We start from the raw sequence: 24,255 nt of genomic DNA, 5'->3' as shown, positions 1-24,255 counted from the left end.
TTCTAAGGTGTAGGTGATCGTCAGGAGTTGTTTCATCTCGGGTGCTTTTGCCCAGTTACAGTGATGGGCGGAGTGTGTGGTTGTTGCCTCCTAATTGGCTTCCTGAGTGAAGACCATAGGGGAGTTGTAGACGTGTGCCGGCACACGTGTGCGTGCAGGGGTGGGGTGGGGGTTGGGTGGGCACTGAGATCCATAACAAGGATTTAATTGCCAGTGGCTCCCATTGACGGTGGTGCCACACACACGTGCACTCCAAGCGAGTTTAAGATGTTCCTCCTGGCCTTGTGTGCACTCAGCTAGATGTACTTTGAAGACACGCACACAAGACACTAATGAGGTCATGAAGAGCAGAGATGGAACGAGATGTTTGTCTTTATCACCAATTAGCCTCGGAGCCCGTAATACCACACATATATGCCCCCAATTCTCAGGGCATTGAATCGATCGGAGCTGGACTTTTCAGGTTGTCTTGAAGGTAGGGCCGTCACAGCTCTCTATTATGACTTGTGTCCCTACAGATGTACACACGCCCTTTTTTTAAAAACTTTATTCAGACCTTAACACATCAACAGCAGTGCTCAGTTTCAACACACCATGTCTTTCTGTCCCTTAAGGACCATTCACGGACATTCACAGGCACATACACCAAATCAGACAAATGATTAGGTACACCATGCAATAAAAGCCGATGCACCCCCCCCCCAACCTTCTCCAAGCTGATGATGCTGACTTTTCACTGCATTCAATGAACAATATGTTTATTATTTTGACATTTTCATGTGGCTAAATAAGGTAAGACAACATTTCTTTTACGTTCTACTGAGTCCTCCTCGTTAAGGAAGCTCTCGTCTTCTTCCTCTCGCACCACAACGTCTCCAGCCTCTCTTGTGTGCAGCACAAATTCCCAGATCTGGTTATCTAATCTCATTTGACTACGAATGACTGGAGGTTGTGGCCTTCAGTCATTATCACACTTGGGACACACATGTGCATCACACACATGGACACGCCCACTCAGTGTCAAGCTCTGTGGGTCTAACGCCATCCTTAACTTGCAATGGCTGAAAAGATCGTAGAGGACACTTGATCAACTTGACTTGAGTTGTAGTCAACTATTGACGGGAGCATAGGTTAGCTTGATAACCTTTCAATCAAAGAGGAATTGCATCAAATGACCAAAACACAGTCATAACTTAGCAAATAGTTGTGGTTGATGAATACATGAAAGTCACGTGACATGTATTCTGAACAAAGAAGCCAAATTGGGAGGAACATAGAGTCTTCCAGGAACACATGCAGCCGCCATGTTGGCTCTGCAAAGTAATGAGGGCAGAGAGAAGCCAGGACCATTGTAATTACTGAGGGCAGCTGCGGGGGGGAGATGAATGGCTCCAAGTCCAACACACACACACTAAATAAAGTTTACTGAGCAACCAGAGAGGTGGCGGTGAAAGAATGAAGCTGGCACAGAGGGAAGGAAGGAAAGGACAAAGAAAAGAGAGGAGAGCGTGGATTTATGCCGCTGCTTTTCTGATCTAGTGCAGATATCTGACTTTTTCTTTATTTTTTATTTACTACTGATCCACATCTGATATCACTTCTTTTGATTGGATTTCAAAATATAGTTTGTTTTTCGGCTTCTAATGCATATGGTGCACATCCAAACCAAATAGTAAATGGGGCCACTTTAGCCATGTACACTTGCACCCCTGGAAGAAAACTGTCTCTAAAGTTGCAAAAAAGGTCAGAATTTGAACCACTGTCTGCCTTCCTCACTGGGGCTCAATTTATCCAACATCACTTTGCTTTTTATTGTTTTGTGTGGCTTTATTTGCAACATTTATTCCAAAGGAAGGCACAGCATCAACAATTCCGATGATTACACCTGTAATTAGGGATGTCCGATATTATCGACTCATATATTGGCATAAAACGGTATTATTGTTATTGTTTTTCCACCGATATCTGCATGCAAGTGACGACGTCATGCTCCACACAGAAACAAGCTTGGCAGTTCAGTATGTCCATGGTCTGAAGGGCAAGTGTATGTAAGTACTGTGGTCACTAGGCATTAGGGTCTCACTTTACAATAAGACAAAAATACCGTAGTTATGAGTAAAGTAGTTACTGAGGAACTAATAAAGAACTAATGAGGCACTAATGAGAAGTGGTAAAGGTTAGGTAGGTAGGTATTGTTGTCTTCCTTTAATACTTCTAATCTGATATAAGAAGAATCATGTATATGGATGTTTGTGCTTGTGATTGTATTATTTACTTTGTTATCTTGCTAATTTGGCCGCACGGTGGTTAGCATGGTTAGCATGGCCACACAGTCAGGAGATTGGGAAGAACTAGGTTTGAATCCTGGGCATCTCTGTGTGGAGTTTGCATGTTCTCCCTCCATTCCAAAAACATGCTAGGTTAATTGGTGACTCCAAATTGTCCATAGGTATGAATGTGAGTGTGAATGGTTGTTTGTCTATATGTGCCCTGTGATTGGCTGGCCACTAGTCCAGGGTGTACCCCGTCTCTCGCCCAAAGACAGCTGGGATAGGCTCCAGCACCCCCGCGACCCTCGTGAGGATAAGCGGTAGAAAATGAATGAATGAATCAAACACTTTGTCTCAAAGAAAGTCATTTAAAAAGTCAGAACCAATAGTCAACATGTTCTCCTACTATCTAAGACAAGTTCGTCTTCTTGAATTAACAAGATCCATCCATTTTCTACTGCTTATCCTCACGAGGGTTGCGGGCGTGCTGGAGCCTATCCCAGCTGTCTTCGAGCAAAAGGCGAGGTACATCCTGGACTGGTCGCCAGCCAATCACAGGGCACATATAGACAAACAACCATTCACACTCACATTCATACCTATGGACAATTTGGAGTCGCCAATTAACCTAGCATGTTTTTGGAATGTGGGAGGAAACCGGAGTACCCGGAGAAAACCCACGCATGCACGGGGAAAACATGGAATTGAAACATGGTGGAATTGAACTCCGGTCTCCTAGCTGTGAGGCCTATGCGCTAACCGCTTGGCGTGTTTTATTTGTATTTAAATTCATCCAGTGATATCACAGTCAAAGAAGTATCATGTGTTCATTACACATCAGCAAGAACTGCTGCCAATATCCGTATTGGTGGATATTGGTATCAGTGAAGTGCTGAACCATATCAGTATATCAGATATCGGTAAGGAAGCCAATATCGAGCATTTCAACAGTTAAGAATTTAAATATTTTCCTTAAAAGGTTTTATGCTGACCTTGGAACAAACTTGTAAATGTATTTACATTACCTCTGACAAGAAACACTGATTCCAAATCAGAAGAAGATGTTCCACTGCAGCCCAAACAAAGGGGTGTAAGCACAAGGACGTTATGCTGTTTGGTATAAGCAAGAAATTGAGACAAAACATAGAAAAAATGGGCCAAAAGTGTCTTTAGTGGTTGGTTTAAACACAGAATGATGTCTTCAAGCCTGTGATGGCGACAAGAGGAGGATAAAACAATCATCTCAAGGATGCAGCAGCATGCAACATCTCTGCAAGGCGCACATCTAATCTCATCCAGTCTTCCAAATGGAAGGCGTGATCCGCAGATGGACTCTCTGCTTCCACAGGCTCACGCGATACGGCGAACAAATTGTTTTTCAACTTGCATCAGTCCGGCACGCTTGGGTGGTACCGCAATTCATTCCCTGCTTTAGATTGGAGGCAGTGCCGAGTAAACACTTTCTACTCAGGCATGTCCCTGTAAACCTATCCTTATGGGCCGGGAACTTCTTGCTGGATTGTGACACCGAGAACACCACAGCCGTTTATTATGTTATGGCCTTCATCTTATGTTCATATGACATCTTCATTGGAGCAGCCAGATTCCAATAAAAAAAAGCTATTGATAGCTCCAAGGCCAATAAATTCTAACCTTCTAACAAACATTTCTCACTTGTTTACATCTACTAAATTGTTAGCATCATATCTGGACTATATAGTGCACCGGTATGTAAGTCACACCCAAAATTTAATTTACATACTTAGCACCTGTCTATAAACTGCAGGTACCGAGGTCATAGCATTCACAATACACAGAAACATTTAACGGTTCATTAAATAAATGTTTGTTTTCAAAACAGTGCTTCTTCAGTATCACAATCAAACATCCTCATAATTCGTTCATAATTCGGCTCCTTCATCATAGAAGTCTACAATTTTTATTGGAAAATTTGCACACATTTCCAAACACAATGTCCCACTTCATGTTTAGTTCTATTTTTGGAACTAAACTCGTATGACCTATTTTCGCTGCTTTTTTTTGGCAGTAAAATGCTATAGCTGTTGATGTAAGAAGAGTCGTTTTGGTTATTAGCTAAAAAGTTAAACTTAAATATAGATGAAACTCTTATGAGATACGTACATAATTCTATGAAAAAAATTATGTTAATGTCAAACAACTATATATATATATATATATATATATATATACCGTATTTTCTGGACTATAAGCCACTCCGGAGTATAAGTTGCACAAGGCAAAAAATGCATAATTAGGTATTAAAAAAAAACATACATAAGTCGCACCGTCGTATAAGTCGCATTTTTTGCGGGTAATTTATTTTACTAACTACTTGACCAAAACAGACATTACGTCCTCTTGGAAGGCAAGTTCTAACAATAAAAGAATAGACAACAGGCTGAATAGATGTAAGATATGCTAACACAATGGTTAGTCAGCTACACAAAAAATACACATGAACAGAAAAGGTGTTCAGTGTTATATATAACACTGTAATATAAACAGTTTTTTCATTTATAAGTCGCAGGAACAGCCAACCTACGAAAAAAACTGTGACTTATAGTCCGTAAAATACAGTATATACATATATATATATATATATGCTGGAGTCTATCACAGCTGTCTTCGGGCGATAGGCGGGGTACACCCTGGACTGGCGGCCAACCAATCACAGGGCACATATAGACAAACAACCATTCTATACAAATTTCCCCACTGAGGGACGAATCTCTTAATCTTCTCACTCACATTCATACCTATGGACAATTCTGAGTGGCCAATTAACCTAGCATGTTTTTGGAATGTGGGAGGAAACCAGAGTACCCGGAGAAAACCAACAAAAACCAACCCGGAGAACATGCAAACTCCACACATAGATGGCCAAGGGTGGAATTGAACTCGAGTCTCCTAGCTGTGAGGCCTGCGCGCTAACCACTCGACCGCCATACAGCCATATATATATATATATATATATATATATTTAATATGTATATATGTGTGTGTATACGTATATATATCTATATATATGTGTGTGTATATAGTATATATAAATAAATATATGCAATCGGTCCTAACCACCTTTGCCATCAATGTAATGGACACCCCTGGACTACAGTACCTGCCAGGCCGCCCCTGAAAGGCATGGCAGCAACAAAGCAGTGTACTGGTCTTATTATGGAGATGGAAAGAATGCATGCAGACTGAGGAATTAATTTTTATCTTTCAATATCGGGCGGGGTCAAGTTGGGAAGTGAACCAGAAAATGTCATGTTTACGTTTGTCGTGCCTCGGTGGAGGTTATCATTTCAAAGGCAGACTTTTTGATGCAGCTCATTGACTTGTGTGCCTAATCAAGTGTCTGCCGTGAGTCCTTTAACAAGGCATCGTTTGATGCCGCTCCTCCATCAGTCCACGCTCCAAGCGTCAATTAAAAGTGTGGGGGGGGGGTGCTGAGAACCTGTCCTTCCTTTCTCAGGCCACGCTACAATGGCTTCGGTGCTCGTTACATAAACACACAAGTGATGTCTTCCTCTTCGGATCACTGCATCCAAACACTCCTCCGCCTCGCCTCGGTTTTTCCCACTCTCATTTGCTGCTAATTGTATTCATCTTCAATGGTGCACATTCTCTCCTAATTATGCAGCGTTTATTTAACCATCTGACATTCTTCCTCATTGCTCTCTTGTCAGAGCGCTCTTGTTGTTCTGCTCCGTCGCCGCCTCCCTCCTCGTCATTTGTCACACCACGGGACGGCTCGGCCTTTGTCTTCGCTCGTTGTTTTTTTTCCCTGTCAATCTGCTTCACTCCGATCTACCTTCTTATTCATCGCATTTGTATGGCTGCATGTTCAACTGTGCTATTTTTGAAAATGCTGCACAAGCACATTGCATTAAATCATGGAAGTGGAGGGTGAAGAAAGTCCTCTGGGTGTCATGTGGGCTGTGTGTCAAATGTTAACATCTTGGTAGGGATGTAAATGTCCACAGAGGCGCCGCATCAGCACCGCAGCAGCTAGTATGAAGGTTTAACGATGGCCGCTGGAAAGCCTCACACATCTGATTTTCATTTAGATAGAAAATCCCATCCTCGTAACGCTCTTACGCATTCATGCAATTACTTTGGCCCTAATACATGCGCCGATCAATAATGTCTTCCTTTGGGTGGATGGCGTACACAGATGCTACAGACACTGTCGCAATGTTGACTATACATGTCTATCCTTTTTTAATACACAATACCGACCCCTACAGGACAGTAGAAGTGTTTTGGTGTGTTATTTAAAATTGTATAAAATAAGCAGAACCATATCAAATGTTTTTTTTAGCAGCCCTCAGTCTCCTCTTAGATAAAATTAGTCAGAATTAATAAATACACACGCTAACATTAGGTTTACCGTTGCTATTATACTCCACATCATCCATGTGGCTGCGGCGTTATTTTTTTCTTGCAGCCCACAGTCTCCTCTTGGATAAAATTGGTCAGAATTAGTTTTTACGCACAGTAAGGTTAGAATTAGCGTGTTGCTCTTACACTGTCTTCACTTTGATGCAGTGCTTCATTTCTTGCAGCCCGTAGGCTCCTAATGGATAATTTTTTGTTGGATGAATTAGTAAATACACATGCTAATTTTATCTTAGCTTGTTGGTATTATACTCTACAGTCTTCACTTAGGGGGCTGGGCTAAATTTTTTGCTGCCCTCAGTCTCCTCATGGATAAAATTGCTCCACTTGGACAAAATTTGTCGAAATTAGTAATTATGTACACTAACGTTGTGTTAGCCTGTTGCCATTATACTATCGTATTTAATAGTCTCCGCTTTGCTGTGTTGACATGTTTTCTTGCTGCCCTCAGTTTCTCTTTTCATAAAATTAGGCATCCTAGAAACTATAAGTAAACATAAAGTCGTCTTAGTCTGCAGACAGCCTTGGCCATACGCCCTAAGAGTAAGTCGTGTTGCTGTCAGGTCAGAAAAAAATCAAGACAAATCACAGTTTCAGGTTTTGGTTTTCAAGTGTGTTAGATAAGCTTGTTTGCAAATGCTGGAGCTTTGCCCCACCTCCCTTCCTCTTTCTACCAGCAGCCTGAGGATTGTTCAAATAAATGGATCCAGGAGCTCTCCAGGGTGCCAGGTCCTTTCCACTGAGGTCCATATGCAAGCCATCCACCCAGCATCTTGTCTTGTCTAAGCCTGAGTGGCGTACACTTAGGCAGCAGCCATTTTCCCCTCATCCAGTTAACACCATGCAATCACACGTGCGGTCTGCGGCCGCATTGCAAATATTTGCATTTAAATGGGAACCCAGCCGCGGGGCGTAGCAAGCGATGTCTCCAGCGCGCCCACCCCCACACTATGAGTAATCAGTTTCATCTTCACATAACAGCGGATCACACACATGAGCCCTGATCCAGTTAAAGTGCACGCACGTTTTCATATAAGAAGCTCTCTTCAGTGTCAGCAGGCATCTCCACAAGAACACCACAGTGTCACATGTCAGGATTAACATGCAACCTAAGCAGCCCGGTGCACCACTTCAGTAGGTTTTGTGCAGAAACAGATTTGAATATTATTTCTGTAACACAAATATACTTTGTTGTCTTAGATCACACAGAGAAAAACCGAAGGACGGGTAATTTTATATACGATATACTGTCCTCTTTTTACACATTTCACTTTTCAACAGAGTTGGCTTGATGTGATTAATGTGTTGATTGTGGCCGGGTCGCGTTCAATAACACTCCCAATGGACGCATTGATTGCTGTCACGCCAATGCTAGTTAATGGCTGCTGGAGAGGAGCACCTCTGTCACGCCATCAGTTACATTCAAGTCTTTTCAGAATATTTACACCGCTGTGAGAGTGTGTGCCCCCTTCCTGATTTCTTTTTTTTTTTGTTTACATGTTTGTCACACTTCAATGTTTCATCAATTTAAATATTAGTCAATGACAACACAACTCAACACAAAATGCAGTTTTGGAATGAAACGCTTTATTATTAAGGGAGAAAACAATCCAAACCTGCATGGCCCTGTGTGAGAAAGTGATTGCCCCTCCCCATTCAAACAAAACTTAAATGAGATTAATCGCTTTAGGCCTGCGGCAAACCACCCCAAGAGCCATTATCCACAAATGGCCACAACATGGAGCAGTGTCTGACCAACCAAAATGACCCCAGGATTGCAGTGGCAACTCAACACAACTCAACAACCTCCAAAGAACTGCAGGACTCATTTAAGGTCAGGGTTCATGACTCCAAATAAGAAAGACACAGGACAAAAACAGCCTGCATAGCAGAGTTCCAAGATGAAAACCACTTTTCAACAAAAAGAACAGTAAGGCTTGTTTCAATTTTACCATCTTGAAGATCCCCAAAACCTGGCTAGACAAAAGTTGAACCTTTTGGAAGGTGTGTGTCTCGTTACTTCTAAGTAACACTGCATTTCTAAAAAACAGTAGCAACAGTAAAATGTGGTGGTGGTAGTGTGATGGTCTGGGGCTGTTTTGCTGCTTCAGGACCTGGAAGACTTGATATGATAAAGGAAAAATCCTGAAGGAGAATATCCGGCCATCTGTTGGTGACCTCTAGCTGAAACCAACTTGGCTTGGCAAGTCCACCAAATGAAGACTTTGGAGTGGACTGGTCAAAGTCCTGACCTGAATCCCATTGAGATGCTGTGGCATGACCTTAAAAGTGTCATGCTTTTTGTGTTTAGTTGTGTTGTCATTGACTAATCTTTACATTTGTTGATGATCCAACACATTTAAGTGTGACAAACTAACAAATTTTCAACACACTATGTACGGAATATGGTTTGCTCCTTCTGACCATGAAGGTACACCAATACAAGAAGTGTATTGCCTGTTTTGCTATGATAGCAATTTTTGCTAACCCTAACCTTACCGAGGGGCGGCACGGCGGTCGAGTGGTTAGCACACAGACTTCACAGCTAGGAGATCAGTTTGCATGTTCTCCTCGTGCATGCGTGGGTTTTCTCCGGGTACTCCGGTTTCCTCCCACATTCCAAAAACATGCTAGGTTAATTGGCCACTTCAAATTGTCCATAGGTATGAATGTGAGTGTGAATGGTTGTTTGTCTATATGTGCCCTGTGATTGGCTGGCCACCAGTCCAGGGTGTACCCCGCCTCTCGCCCAAAGACAGCTGGGATAGGCTCCAGCACCCCGCGACCCTCATGAGGAAAAAGCGGTAGAAAATGAATGAACCTTACTGAGCTTCTCATTATGATGGCATACAATCTTGGTAAAAGCACCACTTTTGATACATTTCTAGTGTTTTGTGCCTCTGTAGTTAATAAGTGTAAATGAGCATTAAAGCTGTTTTAAAGTTCTCTGATTGTCACTTGCTCGCTTCGTGACAAATCTTTCCGCTGTTAAATAAAAAGCTTCTTAACGGCTGCTTCTCAACATCAGTGTGAAATGATATGACATTATCGGTAATGACCGTCTGGCTACCGTTATGGCTTTATTTCACCCTGAGTCTGATCAAATGGATTTCTTAATTTAATACCGTCCATCAAGCTCCTTCGGCAGTAAGAGTTTGAATGAAGGGTGAACGGCTTTCAAGGCCTTGCACAGCTTCTGTTATTTATTCGTTTTTAACTTTAGCCAATCATGTAAATTCATGAATTCATTCCTCATTAGGATGGCAGGGGTACTGTAAGCTGGAGCCTATCCCAGCTGACATTGGGCGAGAGGTAGCGTTATTCACACTCACATTCATACCGATGGACAATTTAGGGTCTCCAATTAACCCTGTGCTTCTCCATTATTACCTGTCATGATGCAAATTGCGGCGGCACGGCGGTCGAGTGGTTAGCGCGCAGACCTCACAGCTAGGAGACCAAGGCTGTGTGGAGTTTGCATGTTCTCCCCGTGCATGCATGGTTTTTCTTCGGGTACTCCGGTTTCCTCCCACATTCCAAAAACATGCTAGGTTAATTGGCGACTCCAAATTGTCCATAGGTATGAATGTGAGTGTGAATGGTTGTTTGTCTATATGTGCCCTGTGATTGGCTGGCGACCAGTCCAGGGTGTACCCCGCCTCTCACCCGAAGACAGCTGGGATAGGCCCAGGACCACCCGCGACCCTCGTGAGGATAAGCGGTAGAAAATGAAATGAAATGAAATGAACAAATAGATGTGGGCGGCACGACGGTCGAGTGGTTAGCGCACAGACTTCACAGCTAGGAGACCAGGGTTCAAATCCACCCTTGGCCATCTCTGTGTGGAGTTTGCATGTTCTCCCCGTGCATGCGTGGGTTTTCTCGGGGTACTCTGGTTTCCTCCCACATTCCAAAAACATGCTAGATTAATTGACGACTCCAAATTGTCCATAGGTATGAATGTGAGTGTGAATGGTTGTTTGTCTATATGTGCCCTGTGATTGGTCCAGGGTGTACCCCGCCTCTCGCCCGAAGACAGCTGGGATAGGCTCCAGCACCCCCTGCGACCCTCGTGAGGAAAAAGAGGTAGAAAATGAATGAATGAATGAATGAATGAATAGATGTTTCCCGTTCATCCTAGCGATATTGAATTCTGAATTCTGTTTCCACCTTCTTGAGAAACACGCAGACTGCTGTTCATTGAGGCTGAGCTTGGGTGAACTGACTGCTGATGTAGGATTACCGGTCCTGATGTGAAAGTTTTATTTTTTTATTTTTGGTATATTCTTGGATGGACGATTGAACTGAGAAGTGTGCTTTTTTGTTTTGCCGCTGTGGCCGTCAAGCTGCTAGCATAGCAGCGCTAACATCTGGCCGACCGAGCTGTCAACTGTCAAAATGGTGTCGCCTCATTGGCATTACCGGCACGACGCCAAAAAGAAGCTTGGCAGCAGAAGAGGTCGAGGACATAAAAAAAAGTTGCTCCACTTCTTGTCAGAGGAGCTAACTGTTGTCAGAAACCGAAGCTACTGCGCCTCCAGAGCGCTGACAAGGACCGACACATTGCGGCTAAGGGCCCGCACTCACAAATCCTCTCAGAGACCCTCTCAGAAAGCTCCTACTTTAAAAATCATAGCATAGGAGTGATGAAGGAAGTTCCTGAGAGCAACTCTGAGCAAGGAAGGGACATAAACTTGGTGATGAAGTGTGGTCTTCTCAGAGCTGTGATTGGTTGTTACAAAAAGGGGGATAGACCAAAAAAGACCTGGTAATGAATGGACAGTAAAGTCATCCGATCACTTATATATAAAAGGAAACCTATTATGCTCATTTGTACTGAGTTGAGGACTCTTATAGAGCATCTAGCTTTCTAGATCTTCCAGAATCTGCACCTATTCCAGCTCGATTTTCTTGGTCTGTTTTAATTTATTCCACCCACGACCCGCCTCTAGGCATGCCCAGTCTACTGTGATTGGTTACACTCTACTTGTCCAGCTAACAGCTTGTAGGCTGGAAACTAGGCACGCCCATACAAGGAAGTCCGGCCCGCTGTGAAACCGAGCGTTTAAAGCCATCCCAAACTGGGGCTCACTTCCAAATGAGTGTAACAATTTTTGCTCGATGCCGTGGCAGCTGCACCTCTGTGGTTCTGTGTTGTGTATTTTTTTTTTTTGTTTGATGTGGAGAACGGAAACGACCACGATAGTGGTGCTGACACAGGACTACTTTACTCCCACTTCACATGAAGGAACTAGAGCTGAAGGTCAGACATTAAAAAAATACCCAACAAGAATTGCAACCAAGCGGGACCAAAAGAACAGAAAATGCGGCAAACAAACTACAGCAACCCCTGCTGGCACAATTAAGCCACTGGCTACATGAGCAAACTTCATTATCTGAAACGTTGGCATTGTTAAACAGGATTCTGATTGGAGGAAAATAGAACTGTTGCTCCCAGCTGGGACCAAAATACATTGCCTACTAGTCTGAAATGAACACTCAAGATGCATAAGACTTTGATCTGTAGCTCCCACGAAAACAACCAAAGACGTCAATAGACATCTTTGGCAGTGAACATTACTTTTTGAAAAATTGTCTATTGACGTTTTTGGCAGTTTTGAAAGTCCTCCTCCCCAGTCCTAACATTTTATTACCTGAGGAACTCTCTTGAAGGGGAACTGCACTTTTGTTGGGAAATCATTCCCAATGCTTATGTAAACATAAACACTTATTTCTTTCCCTTTTCTATGCAATCTAGCGCAAGAAAATGAGTTAATATGAGCTAGCTAACAATGGATATCATGGAAATACCTATTTTGATGCTATAGCCCTCACAAAAAAAACCTAAAAAAAACACCAACAATGTTCCATTTACATTACGGACTTTATTTACCAAGCTGCAGTGATATTGTTATTGTGGCAGCTAACACGGAAAACTATATTTTCCATATATATTTTTTTTTATCTTTTTATATCTTGCGGACTAACATGACGCCTCGCTAGCGGTTCATGTCAGCGTGCCTCACAGACCTTCAATTTTGCTTGTTTGTTAGAGGCTTTTTTAGAAGGCTTCTTAGTCAAAATAGGTGTGTCCCAATGACATGTATTGTTAGCTAGCTCATATTAACTCATTTTCTGGCGTTAATGAAAAGAAAATAAGGAAATATAATGTTTCATTTCCAGATTGAGAATGAAAATTCCCCCCAAAATGCAGTTCCCATTTAAGGCTTAAGGCCTAATGTTATCTTAGCAAGTGAAAATTCAAAGAAAATTCTTGGAATCAGAGGAATTCTTCAGATTTTTTTAAAGAGTGACACCACTAAGAGCTGCTTTGTGAATACGGCCATAGAGCACAGAGTGAACAATACTCTCGAATGAATGACGTTTAGGAGCCATTTATGCTTTGTTGTGCTATAGTTTATTTGGCTTATTTTGGTGCTGGTCTTTTGGCGGCGGTATGGCGGCACACTATTTAAGTGTGGAAGTGACAGGGCATTGGTTGGGGTGACTTGCGGTCACACGGTTTCTACCGCTCGTACCATACACACTCACCTGGACAATTAGCTCCACATTGGCCGTGCAACAACCTGATGACATACACCACCATTTCTTTGAGCAAAAAGTAGATTGTGTAATCAACAGGACTATACCTAATCATCTTTATGACCTGGATCCCTCACATCCAGGCAGAAAGACAAGCATGTTACATACAAAAACCCAGGCAAAATCTGGAATGGAAGTGTGACTATGATTTGATGCGTTTTTGGACTGCCTGAGAAAGAAAGAAAGAAAGAAAGAAAGAAAGAAAGAAAGGAAGGAAGCAAGCAAGCAAGCAAGCAAGGAAAGAAGGAAGGAAGGAAGGAAGGAAGGAAGGAAGGAAGGAAGGAAGGAAGGAAGGAAGGAAGGAAGGAAGGAAGGAAGGAAGGAAGGAAGGAAGGAAGGAAGGAAGGAAGGAAGGAAGGAAGGAAGCAGGCAAGGAAGGAAGGAAGGAAGGAAGGAAGGAAGCAAGCAAGCAAGCAAGCAAGCAAGCAAGCAAGCAAGCAAGCAAGCAAGCAAGCAAGCAAGCAAGCAAGGAAGGAAGGAAGGAAGGAAGGAAGGAAGGAAGGAAGGAAGGAAGCAGGCAGGCAGGCAGGCAGGCAGGCAGGCAGGCAGGCAGGCAAGGAAGGAAGGAAGGAAGGAAGGAAGGAAGGAAGGAAGGAAGGAAGCAAGCAAGCAAGCAAGCAAGCAAGCAAGCAAGCAAGCAAGCAAGCAAGCAAGCAAGCAAGCAAGCAAGCAAGCAAGCAAGCAAGCAAGCAAGCAAGCAAGGAAGGAAGGAAGGAAGGAAGGAAGCAAGGAAGGAAGCAAGGAAGGAAGGAGTGATTTAGCTGATTAAAAAAATCCCATCTATCAGTGTCAGGTCAGAGCAGGAGGAAATAATTGAAAGTGAACTCTGACGCCTCCCGTCTCTGCGATAATGGCGACGTGCATCGAACCATTTACCTGTGACCTTTTGTGACACCGGGATGAAGAAAATGAAGATGATCAGAAGACAGAATATTTATCAGCCACAGACGAGGTCACATCTCATTAACAGCACGTTTACATTTCTGAACGAGCGAGTAAGGGAGGGACACCACAGTCCACTGAGTGGCGTCAGACGTTCCTCACCTTGCTTGTGGGAGGAGCGAGCAGACATCTCTGCTGTTAAATAGATATTGACACCAGCACCAAGAGGCTCCATTGACCTCTTAATAGAGGTCACGCCCTTGGCATAGCAATTTCACCTTTCGTGTCCTTAGAGAGTTCCACATGAAGGCTTAGATGGGTTGACAAACATGCTTCACAAGTGCCTGCACTTTTACTCAAAGAGAGGAGGTTATAACTACACACACACTCATTCACTCACTCACACACCCACTCACACTCAGCAAGTGTTTTTGTGGTTTCTTTATGGATGATTGCTCAACTAATTAATGGACATCTTTGCAACGACCCATGTACTCATCCCCAGCCTCACCTCACCCACGCAGTCTTCTTATGGGACATGAGCAGTGTAGTGCGTTACATAGCAGCTTTTTACACAGATGCTCCATTCATAGAAATAATCTGTCCCGGGGTCAAAAAGTGTCCCACATGGAAGCAATTTCATTCATTCATTTTCCTCACAAGGGTCGCGGGCGTGCTGGAGCCTATCCCAGCTGTCTTCGGGCGAGAGGCGGGGTACACCCTGAACTGGTGGCCAGCCAATCACAGGGCACATATACGTAGACAAACAACCATTCACACTCACATTCATACCTATGGACAATTTGGAGTCGGCAATTAACCTAGCATGTTTTTGGAATGTGGGAGGAAACCGGAGTACCCGGAGAAAACCCACGCATGCACGGGGAGAACATGCAAACTCCACACAGAGATGGTCGAGGGTGGAATTGAACTCCGGTCGCCTAGCTGTAAGGCCTGCATGCTAACCACTCATCCGCCATGCAGCAATTTAACAATTTAACATCTTATATATAAATATATGGCACACAAGTGTAAAAAGAAGTGAAGCAGCATTTACACCATGATGGGGTCTAATGTGAGACCCCTGACTTCACTTCCTGTCTGTATTCTTCTTTTCTTCTCGCCTTCTTTTTCTATTAACACTAGGGTTGGGTGATACTACAAATGTTGGTATCAAGTCGATACCAATCATATGTTGAACATGGAAAATTGTGTAAATCCAATTAACCCAAAAAATACATGTTATCATCACTGGGGTCGCAGCAGTACGCTGGAGCCTATCCCAGCTGACTTTGGGTGACTTTGGGCCAGCCAATGGCAGGGCACATATAGACAAACAACCATTCACACTCACATTCATACCATCCATCCATTTTCTATACCGCTTATCCTCATGAGGGTCAAGCATGTATGCTGGAGCCTATCCCAGCTGTCTTTGGGCGAGAGGCGGTGCAGGGCACATATAGACAAACAACCATTCACACTCACATTCATACCTATGGACAATTTCGAGTCACCTCGGGGAGAACATGCAAACTCCACAAAGAAAGATGCCCAAGCAGAGAATCGAACCCAGGTCTTCCTGATCTCCTGACTGTGCGGACTACATGCTAACCATGTGGCTGTAAAGGGATGCCAATTTTGGAAATATGAGACATTATTTTATTTATACAAATGTACATTTATACAATGTTAGAAATCCCACATTTTTGAATGTTTAATGTGAGCAGAGATTTGTCCCACTGTTTCACAGACTTTGAACGCACCTTCTAGTTCTCTAGTTCTAGATAGCCTGCTATACAGTATTACATACATACATACATACATACAAATTCCCAGCTGTGGTGGATGATGATTCTGTCTACAGTTAGTGCTACTAATTTGATATTGTTCCTGTCATAGTTTTGCACTATCCATAATAAATAAGATCATATTTGTACATTTCTTCTCAATATTTGTTCACTTTTCTATACATCTATACAACTGCTGCCGCTGTGGTTCCTCAAACTACGGTGTCGGTCGAGGGTCAAACAGGACGTTCGCATGTTAATCGCGCGCCAAAAACACTGGACACTACCCCCGGTACCAATAGGTATCGATATTTGAATCAACCCGCCCACCACTCACCCCTACTTGTTGAGGTTGACGCTTATTTTTGAGGACATAGCTAACAGAATGCCAACAAACGTTATTCTTTTGATGGTGCAGTGACATTCCACTTATGGAACATTTAATATATAGGATATTCTCGGAAGTGGAATGCAGTTCAAATGAGTGTAAACTAAGCAGTGTTGATTCTTTTGCTTTTTGCAGCTGGCTGCTGAATAGAGCATCTATGTGGACCCAGCGCTGAGGAGGGAGCAGCAGAGACTACTGGTGAGTTTGGACCGCCTTGATTTTATTTTGGAATTGTAGCAGTGGCACAGGTGGGAGGCCATTTTCACCAAAGAAATTTGTCAACAAGTGGCGCCCCACTGACTCGCATATCCTGACCTGATGAGCTAAGAGTACAAATAGCTCCCCCTTCAGTGCTGCAGCGCCCCCTAGAGAATGCCGCTTTGGGCAATGTCCATGTGGTCCATACCAAGAACCGCCACTGCCTGACCTACTTTTCTGATTGTCACTCCATCGTCAAACAAATAGAGCATTCAGACTCATGTGAGACACACAATGACGGGCCCTGCATGTCGATCCGTCACACACAGCCGAGCCGTCCTGCAGGGAGGGATGTGTGTGCGTGATTGGCAGAATAATGCACATGGTGGGGAAGAGCTGATGTGTTCAAACAGGCAGAGAGCAGCAGCCTGGTGGCTTGGCGGGCCAGAGCAATGCATTGTGGGGAAAAGTAGCAATAATGGCTCATTATGTCCCGTAGCCGCCCAGCCGAGCTGTGATGAATCACCATTGTAGGAGGCCATTAGCGAACTAGGATTGGTGCTTTGTGGGTCTGCAAATCATTTTTTTATGTATTTAAAAAAAATGGGTGGGGCACCAATCACCGAGGTAAACTACAGTACTATGTCTCAGTCTGATTGTACACCTTTTATTCCCGCAGAGATAATTCACACACGCGATAAAAGACCATTCGGATTCATTGTAAATAAAGCTTACCGCTATCTAGACACAGCAGCAAACATCAACAGAATAGTTATTTCCCTTGATGCTAGGCAGAATTCATATACAGTGCAAAGGTGTGAAAAGTGCTGATTTCTTATTTTCTGGGGTTAGGCCACTTCTGGGATTGTTGACCACTGTTCCATGTTTTTGCCATTTGTGGATAATGGCTCTCGCTGTGGTTGGCTGGAGTCCCAAAGCTTTAAAAATGGCTTTATAACCTTTTCCAGGCTGTTCGGTCTCAATTTATGTCAGCTACGTTAGTTTTTTTTCTTTCTCAATATGAAAAAAAAGTTTCATTTAAAAACTGCATTAAATGTGTTACGGTGCTTGTAGGGCAGCAGTGTCATGGCCGCTACAGTAGCCTCTGTTATTATTATTATTCTCATAATGTTATTATTATTGTGCCTGTTGCAAGAGCATTTAAACCTGCAATAACACACTGTACAATTATTGACACCTAGTGACCAATGTAGAATACTACATTCACAATTTCAATCATCTTCTAAATGGCCTGTTTATGCTTGAAAATGCTTAATTTAGGCAACAAATAAATGCTTTTTGCTTCAATATGCATATTTATTTATTAATAGTGGGCCATGCAGGAGAGGTGCTCACATTAGTTCGCTCTCTTAGCGTGCAAATGTGCTATTCCGGGGAAGCAACAGTCACATCCTCAGCAGCCGGTGCTGATCCTGAGAACGTCTAAAAATATTCAATACCTCAAAGTGCAGTGTGCTAAATTAAACATGTGCCAGGAAGTCATTTGAGCGGTCTGTATATTGATTAGACAATAATAAACATTTGGCAGAGAGCGCTGCTCCGCTTGCTGCACAAACTATTTAGTTAATGAAAGCACTGTACAGCAGCTCTTCATCATTTTGGACACGTGGAGCAGCCGAAAAGGCACTTTTTCTGTCTTGCTTCGTCTCCATGACAACTCAGCTGTGTCATGATGGAAGATGCAGGTGTGTGTCTTGGGTGTGTTGCAGCAGCATGTTGTTATTGTCAAAGCTCTGTTTGCTCTCAGTTCCCCCCACGAGAGAACGGGACGCCGAGATCCGGGCTGGATGGGAAGAGACAGAAGAAATAGGCCAGGGAATAAACACACGTGCATGAGCACACACGTTTCCATCATTTTAGAAACACAAACCACACCTGAACACAACCTGCACCACCATCCTGGGTTGCACCACCTGAAGCTAAATATAAAATACAATCTTTAACAATATGCTTTTTATGGTGGTTGTAGTTTGTGGCGGTCTCCTTATATGTGTGTATAATGAAGCATCCATTGTTGTAAATACACTACATGTAGTTTAAGATGGTCTCCGTTCTTGTAAACATACTACACGTTTGGAACACGTGAAGCACAAACAAGCTTTTACAGGTTTTCATGTCCCCTGTTGCAGTCTTATTATACTGTCACTGTAAAAGAGGATGTATGCCACATACATGTACTGTAAATGTATGCAAAGATGTGCACTTCATTGGTGTACGTGCACATAGAGTACATACTGTATGGGTGTTTTACTACTGCACTCATTCATCGTACAGGCCAGGATCGCCAAACCAGCAAGAAGCAGACTTGTTAATTGCACTATTCATTCTTTGCTCATGCATGTGTACGCCAAAAGGTGTGTTAAAAGCCTCTCGTGATGAATGGACGCAGAAGTAATAGCCCGTAGTCATGGAGGTGTGTGTTTAATTACAGCCAAGCACATGGAGGTTCGCGGATAATTGTACTGCTACTGTCTTCACAGTATTGGTGTTGAATATCTGACCCATTATTACACTTTATTGGTTTGCAAGTAAGTATTACGACTAACGATGGTAGATGATTTAGATCCACCGGGTAAGATAGTACTCAAAAACATTCATTCATTTTCTACCGCTTATCCTCACACGGGTTGTAGGGGTGCTGGAGCCTATCCCAGCTGTCTTTGGGTGAGAGGTGGGATACACCCTGGACTGGTCACCAGCCAATCACAGGGCACATATAGACAAACAACCATTCACACTCACATTCATACCTATGGACAATTTGGAGTCGCCAATTAACCTAGCATGTTTTTGGAATGTGGGAGGAAACCGGAGTACCCGGAGAAAACCCACGCATGCACGGGGAGAACATGCAAACTCCACACAGAGATGGCCGAGGGTGGAATTGAACTTGGGTCTCCTTGCTGTGAGGCCTGTGAGCTAACCACTCATCTGCAGTTCAGCCCAACAAGTACACAAACATTTATTATTTACAAGGAAATAGTCCATGTCACCACCACGCCCGGGGTTTGTTCCTATCAGCATGGACAATTTGGAGTGGCCAATTAACCTAGCATGTTTTTGGAATGTGGGAGAAAACCGGAGTACCCGGAGAAAACCCACGCATGCACGGGGAGAACATGCAAACTCCACACAGAGATGCCTGAGGGTGGAATCGAACTCAGGTCTCCTAGCTGTGAGGCCTGCATGCTAACCACTCAATCACCGTGCAGCCCTACTCAAAAACAATGTATTTTAAAAACAGATAGATTTGACACAGTGTGCAAAAGATACCAGTGATTTCCATTTTGAGAAAATAATTTGGAAAAAAAATGTAGTAGGCTACACATGGGGTCGGAAGTAGGGGCGGAGCTACCATGAGGCCAACACAGATTTTTTTGGCTCTTTTGGTGGTAAGGTTTGCCACCCCCTGGCATATAGGACATTTTATACGGCTCTCCAAAAACGTAATCATCTAATCAGTCATTCCTTCACTTCATTGTCCGATGGAGTTGGCTGGTCGTTGTGGTAACCATGGCTACAGTCCTCCAGTGTACGCCAGCAGATTAATGCACGAGTGGTATAAAGTGGCCCAAGTGGTATAAAGATCAGAAACTTGTTGATTGACTATCAAAGAAACACATCAGAGAGCAGACTATCAACATTTTCAACAGCAGATGGTCTTACACACACACACACACACGCAAACAAACGTGCGTGCTTGGTTGTTGTCTCCCTCTCGTGCACGCGGGCCCAACCTGAACATGCCCGACAGCTGGGCTTCATCAGTGGCGTCCTCTTGGGACACACCTTGTTTTCATATCTGAGACACGCGAGTTGCCGCACTCGTCACCGGAACGCCGCCAGCTGGCATTGGCGCCCAATGGATCCTACTGATCACATGGACCACACGGAGTGCCACACACACACACACACACACACACACACACACACACACACACACACACACACAGTATGCATGTAATATGTGAAACAGGAAGTGGAGACACTGCAGAGGAACCTTGAAAGTAGGGAAATACACGGCTCAATAGCTGCAAAAAACCCCACAACAAAACAAAATGACATCACAGAAAAACTCATGAGGCTTCAGATCAGTGAGCTATAAAGCAGGGGTATGCTAACTTTTTCCACAAAGCGCTACAGGAGGCAACATTTCTGCTTCCTCTCTTTAATTTTTCCCAATTTTTGCATTTTTTTTGTTTATTTTTTATTTCTACTACAATGTGCTGCGGGCCAATAAAAAACACGCTGCAGGCCACAGATGCCCCCCGGTCTGCAGTATGGACACCACTGGTGTGGTGTATCAAATCTGTGTCTGGCATCTGTGTTGTTGTATTTGTGCCCCCATGTTGAAGTAGAGGGCGGCATGGCGTCGAGTGGTTAGCGCGCAGACCTCACAGCTAGGAGACCAGGGTTCAATTCCACCCTCGGCCATCTCTGTGTGGAGTTTGCATGTTCTCCCCGTGCATGCGTGGGTTTTCTCCGGGTACTCCGGTTTCCTCCCACATTCCAAAAACATGCTAGGTTAATTGGCGACTCCAAATTGTCCATAGGTATGAATATGAGTGTGAATGGTTGTTTGTCTATATGTGCCCTGGGATTGGCTGGCGACCAGTCCAGGCTGTACCCCGCCTCTCGCCCAAAGACAGCTGGGATAGGCTCCAGCACCCCCGCGACCCTCGTGAGGATAAGCGGCAGAAAATGAATGAATGAATGAATGTTGAAGTAGACATGAGCATCGCACACTTCAGTTCAGAAATTGTTGATTCTTCATCTCTCTAAACGGAATGGCGTCCGTCGGATGATAGCCTCAGATGCTACAAGCCTGAAACGCCAGATGTTAAGAGCGCGGACAAATTGTCCTCCACTAGCCTGAGAGCAGGTAATGTAACAGTTGGAGTAGGGGGGCCATCAACCACTTTTTTATTTGCCAATTTATCGTCACTAGCCTTTAGCGTCGTGTTCACCAGTGTGTATTTGTCTTTTCACTGTTTTATACGTTTAGCTCGTTCCGAAGACGCGTCTTCCCGTCAACTAAAGGCGCTTCTACAGGCGACACTGAAATGAAGAGGAGAGAACCACGAGAAAACTGCACCACCGTCCCGTAGCCATATTATAATATTGAACATTACATGATAGCATAGACATTTCCGGTCTCATTGTAATCGGGCTGCATAAATGTAATATACTACATGGTTGCCATCAGACAGCGAAGTTCACTTTCGGCTTTTTCCTGTCAGGGGTCGCCACAGTGAGTGAATCGCATGAGTGGTTTTGGCTTCCCTGGCCGGGAATGGAACCTATGCGCTCTTCCGTGAAAGGCAGCAGCATTCACCATGCACCATGCACCACCAGGGATTGTCCTGCTGTCAAACCAGGATAGGATAGCAATAATATACGGGCGGAATGAATGATGAATGTGAACATATGTGGATGGAGAGCAACGTGAAGGACCTGCACACGGACAATCTGTCATGGATGTGGGGTGCCAGTGACACAGGCGGCCTCGGGCCACCGAGCTGCTCCTCTAAGGAACCCAACTGTCGGGAGACATGTTGGCTGATGAGGTAGTACAACCATGGTCTGATTGGGTCTGCAGCATGCTGAGTGACATTCTAGTTTCAGAATAAATTCACAGTACATTTGTAGTCCCTTCCAGTAAGTTATTCTTTTTTAACCTTTTACTTCACCGGTACTGCGGGCTACAGGCAGACTGTAGATTTACTTTGGATGTGTCTTTTCCCAGTATGGTTTAAGGTAAGCGTGCAGAGCAGCCACCGAGGGCTGCAGAATGAAAACTCAAAGCATGTACAGTTGTCATTCGTTAGAATTAGAGCATAGAAAAGCTGTTTAAGAATTTCTAAATACAGGTTTTAACATTATTAGAGTCAGTAGACATGAAATAACGCCCCAGAAGTCACTTTTACACTGCTATTATTCTTTATTTACATCACATTGCACAGGCTACGGGATCTCTGCAGGAACATAACAGATAGCCGCCACTAGTATAGAAAGCTGCCGAGCAAACCAGTTAGCATCTCCAATTGACTTATTTTAAGTCTTTTAAGTGGCAAAGAAAGATAAAGAAGCCAAAATATTACCACTTCTAAGCAGAATGTGAGGAGAACCTTTTCCACTCCATCTCCACCATGGCATTAGCCATCTTCGCCATGGCATTATCAATCTCAGCCATTTCAGCCATGGCATTATCCGTTTCCGCCATGGCATTATCCGTCTCAGCGATGCCATTATCAATCTCAGCCATCTCCGCCATGGCATTATCCGTCTCCGCCATGGCATTATCTGTCTCAGCCATCTCAGCCATGGCATTATCCATCTCAGTCATCTCAGCCATGGTGTTATCCGTTTGCGTCATGGCATTATCCGTCTCTGCCATGGCATTATCAATCTCAGCCATCTTAGCCATGGCATTATCCGTCTCAGCCATGCCATTATCAATCTCAGCCATCTCCGCCATGGCATTATTCGTCTCTGCCATGGCATTATCCATCTCCGCCATGGCATTATTCATCTCAGCCATGGCATTATCCTTCTCTGCCATGACATTATCCGTTTCCGCCATGGCATTATCTGTCTTCACCATGGCATTATCCATCTCAGGCATCTCAGCCATGGCATTATCCATCTCAGCAATGGCATGTCGGGTCTGCTGGCTCAGTAGCCAATCTCTTTGCAGTGTGAAAGGTCATGCCTCCTAACATTACTGATGCCTAGGGAATGAAATACTACGTATAACTTGTCTTTCAGTATTTTTGGAAAATAATAATGCATTAATTACATTTTTATTATTTTTTTAAAACAACAATATGATGAGGGAGTGATATTTGAACCACCATATTGCGAGGGAACCTCTGTATTTGCATGCCTCACTTTTTGTAGCATTTTCAGCTTTGTGTTATATGTGACCGTAATATTTCTAGCTTTTTCTTGTCAGTTTGTACATTTTATATCTTTATTTCGACAATTAAAAATACGACAAAGGCCACATTTTGAACACATGTGTGCACGTGTGTGTGTGTGTGTGTGTGTATGATGAGTGAGCTTAGCCCTGAGTTCAGTCTCCTCCTGGTGATGAATGAAGGTTCCTTTTTTCGCATCCAGGAAAACAACCCCACCCTCCTTTCCTGTGATCGATCAATCTCCCCCTTCTGGATCTCTGCCCCCTCCTGTCGGCATGGCAACAGACTGCTCCTGCATCATAAACATTTCAGAGCGCGTGTTTCTTGCATTAACACTTTTGGTCATTATATTTGGTCATATTTGGTCATTCTGCTCTTGTTCTAGATAGTGCAGTTCCAACTTTAGTGAACTGTATTTAGTTATGGGCCTGCAAAGCAGCCCATTTTATTATTGGTCTTAATAATAACATATGTAAACATGCAGTATATTTTTCTGTTCACTGGTTATACCTTGCTGGGAGGAAAAATATTTGGTAATATTCTGTATAACCATGTTGATGTGAATAATGGCCAAAGTTGAAAATGGCCACTTTGAGGAACCCACCCTTGACGCCATACCATGCTTAAACATAACAGGCTGCCAACCTGCAAGGACACAGTGCTGGGCTAGAGGTAAATAAATAAACAGGCAGGCCCATTTCCATCCATCCATTTTCTATACTGCTTATCCTCACTAGGGACACAGGCGTAGAGCCTATCCC

The 24,255-nt window shown here is 43.7% G+C and overlaps 1 protein-coding gene across 2 annotated transcripts in view; it reads left to right on the top strand.

The window, feature by feature from the left end:
- The window catches only part of slc8a2b (solute carrier family 8 member 2b), a 69,940-nt gene that overhangs the window by 25,873 nt on the left and 19,812 nt on the right, over positions 1-24,255 (top strand). For both annotated transcript variants that reach the window (XM_058080964.1, XM_058080965.1), the window contains one exon: positions 16,491-16,553. The gene's annotated coding sequence lies outside the window, so the exon portion shown is untranslated. The remainder of the gene's footprint in view (positions 1-16,490; positions 16,554-24,255) is intronic.

Source organism: Doryrhamphus excisus, chromosome 8, assembly GCF_030265055.1.
Source record: "Doryrhamphus excisus isolate RoL2022-K1 chromosome 8, RoL_Dexc_1.0, whole genome shotgun sequence".
Taxonomy (NCBI): domain Eukaryota; kingdom Metazoa; phylum Chordata; class Actinopteri; order Syngnathiformes; family Syngnathidae; genus Doryrhamphus; species Doryrhamphus excisus.
This window is presented reverse-complemented; position numbering and strand designations above follow the sequence as displayed.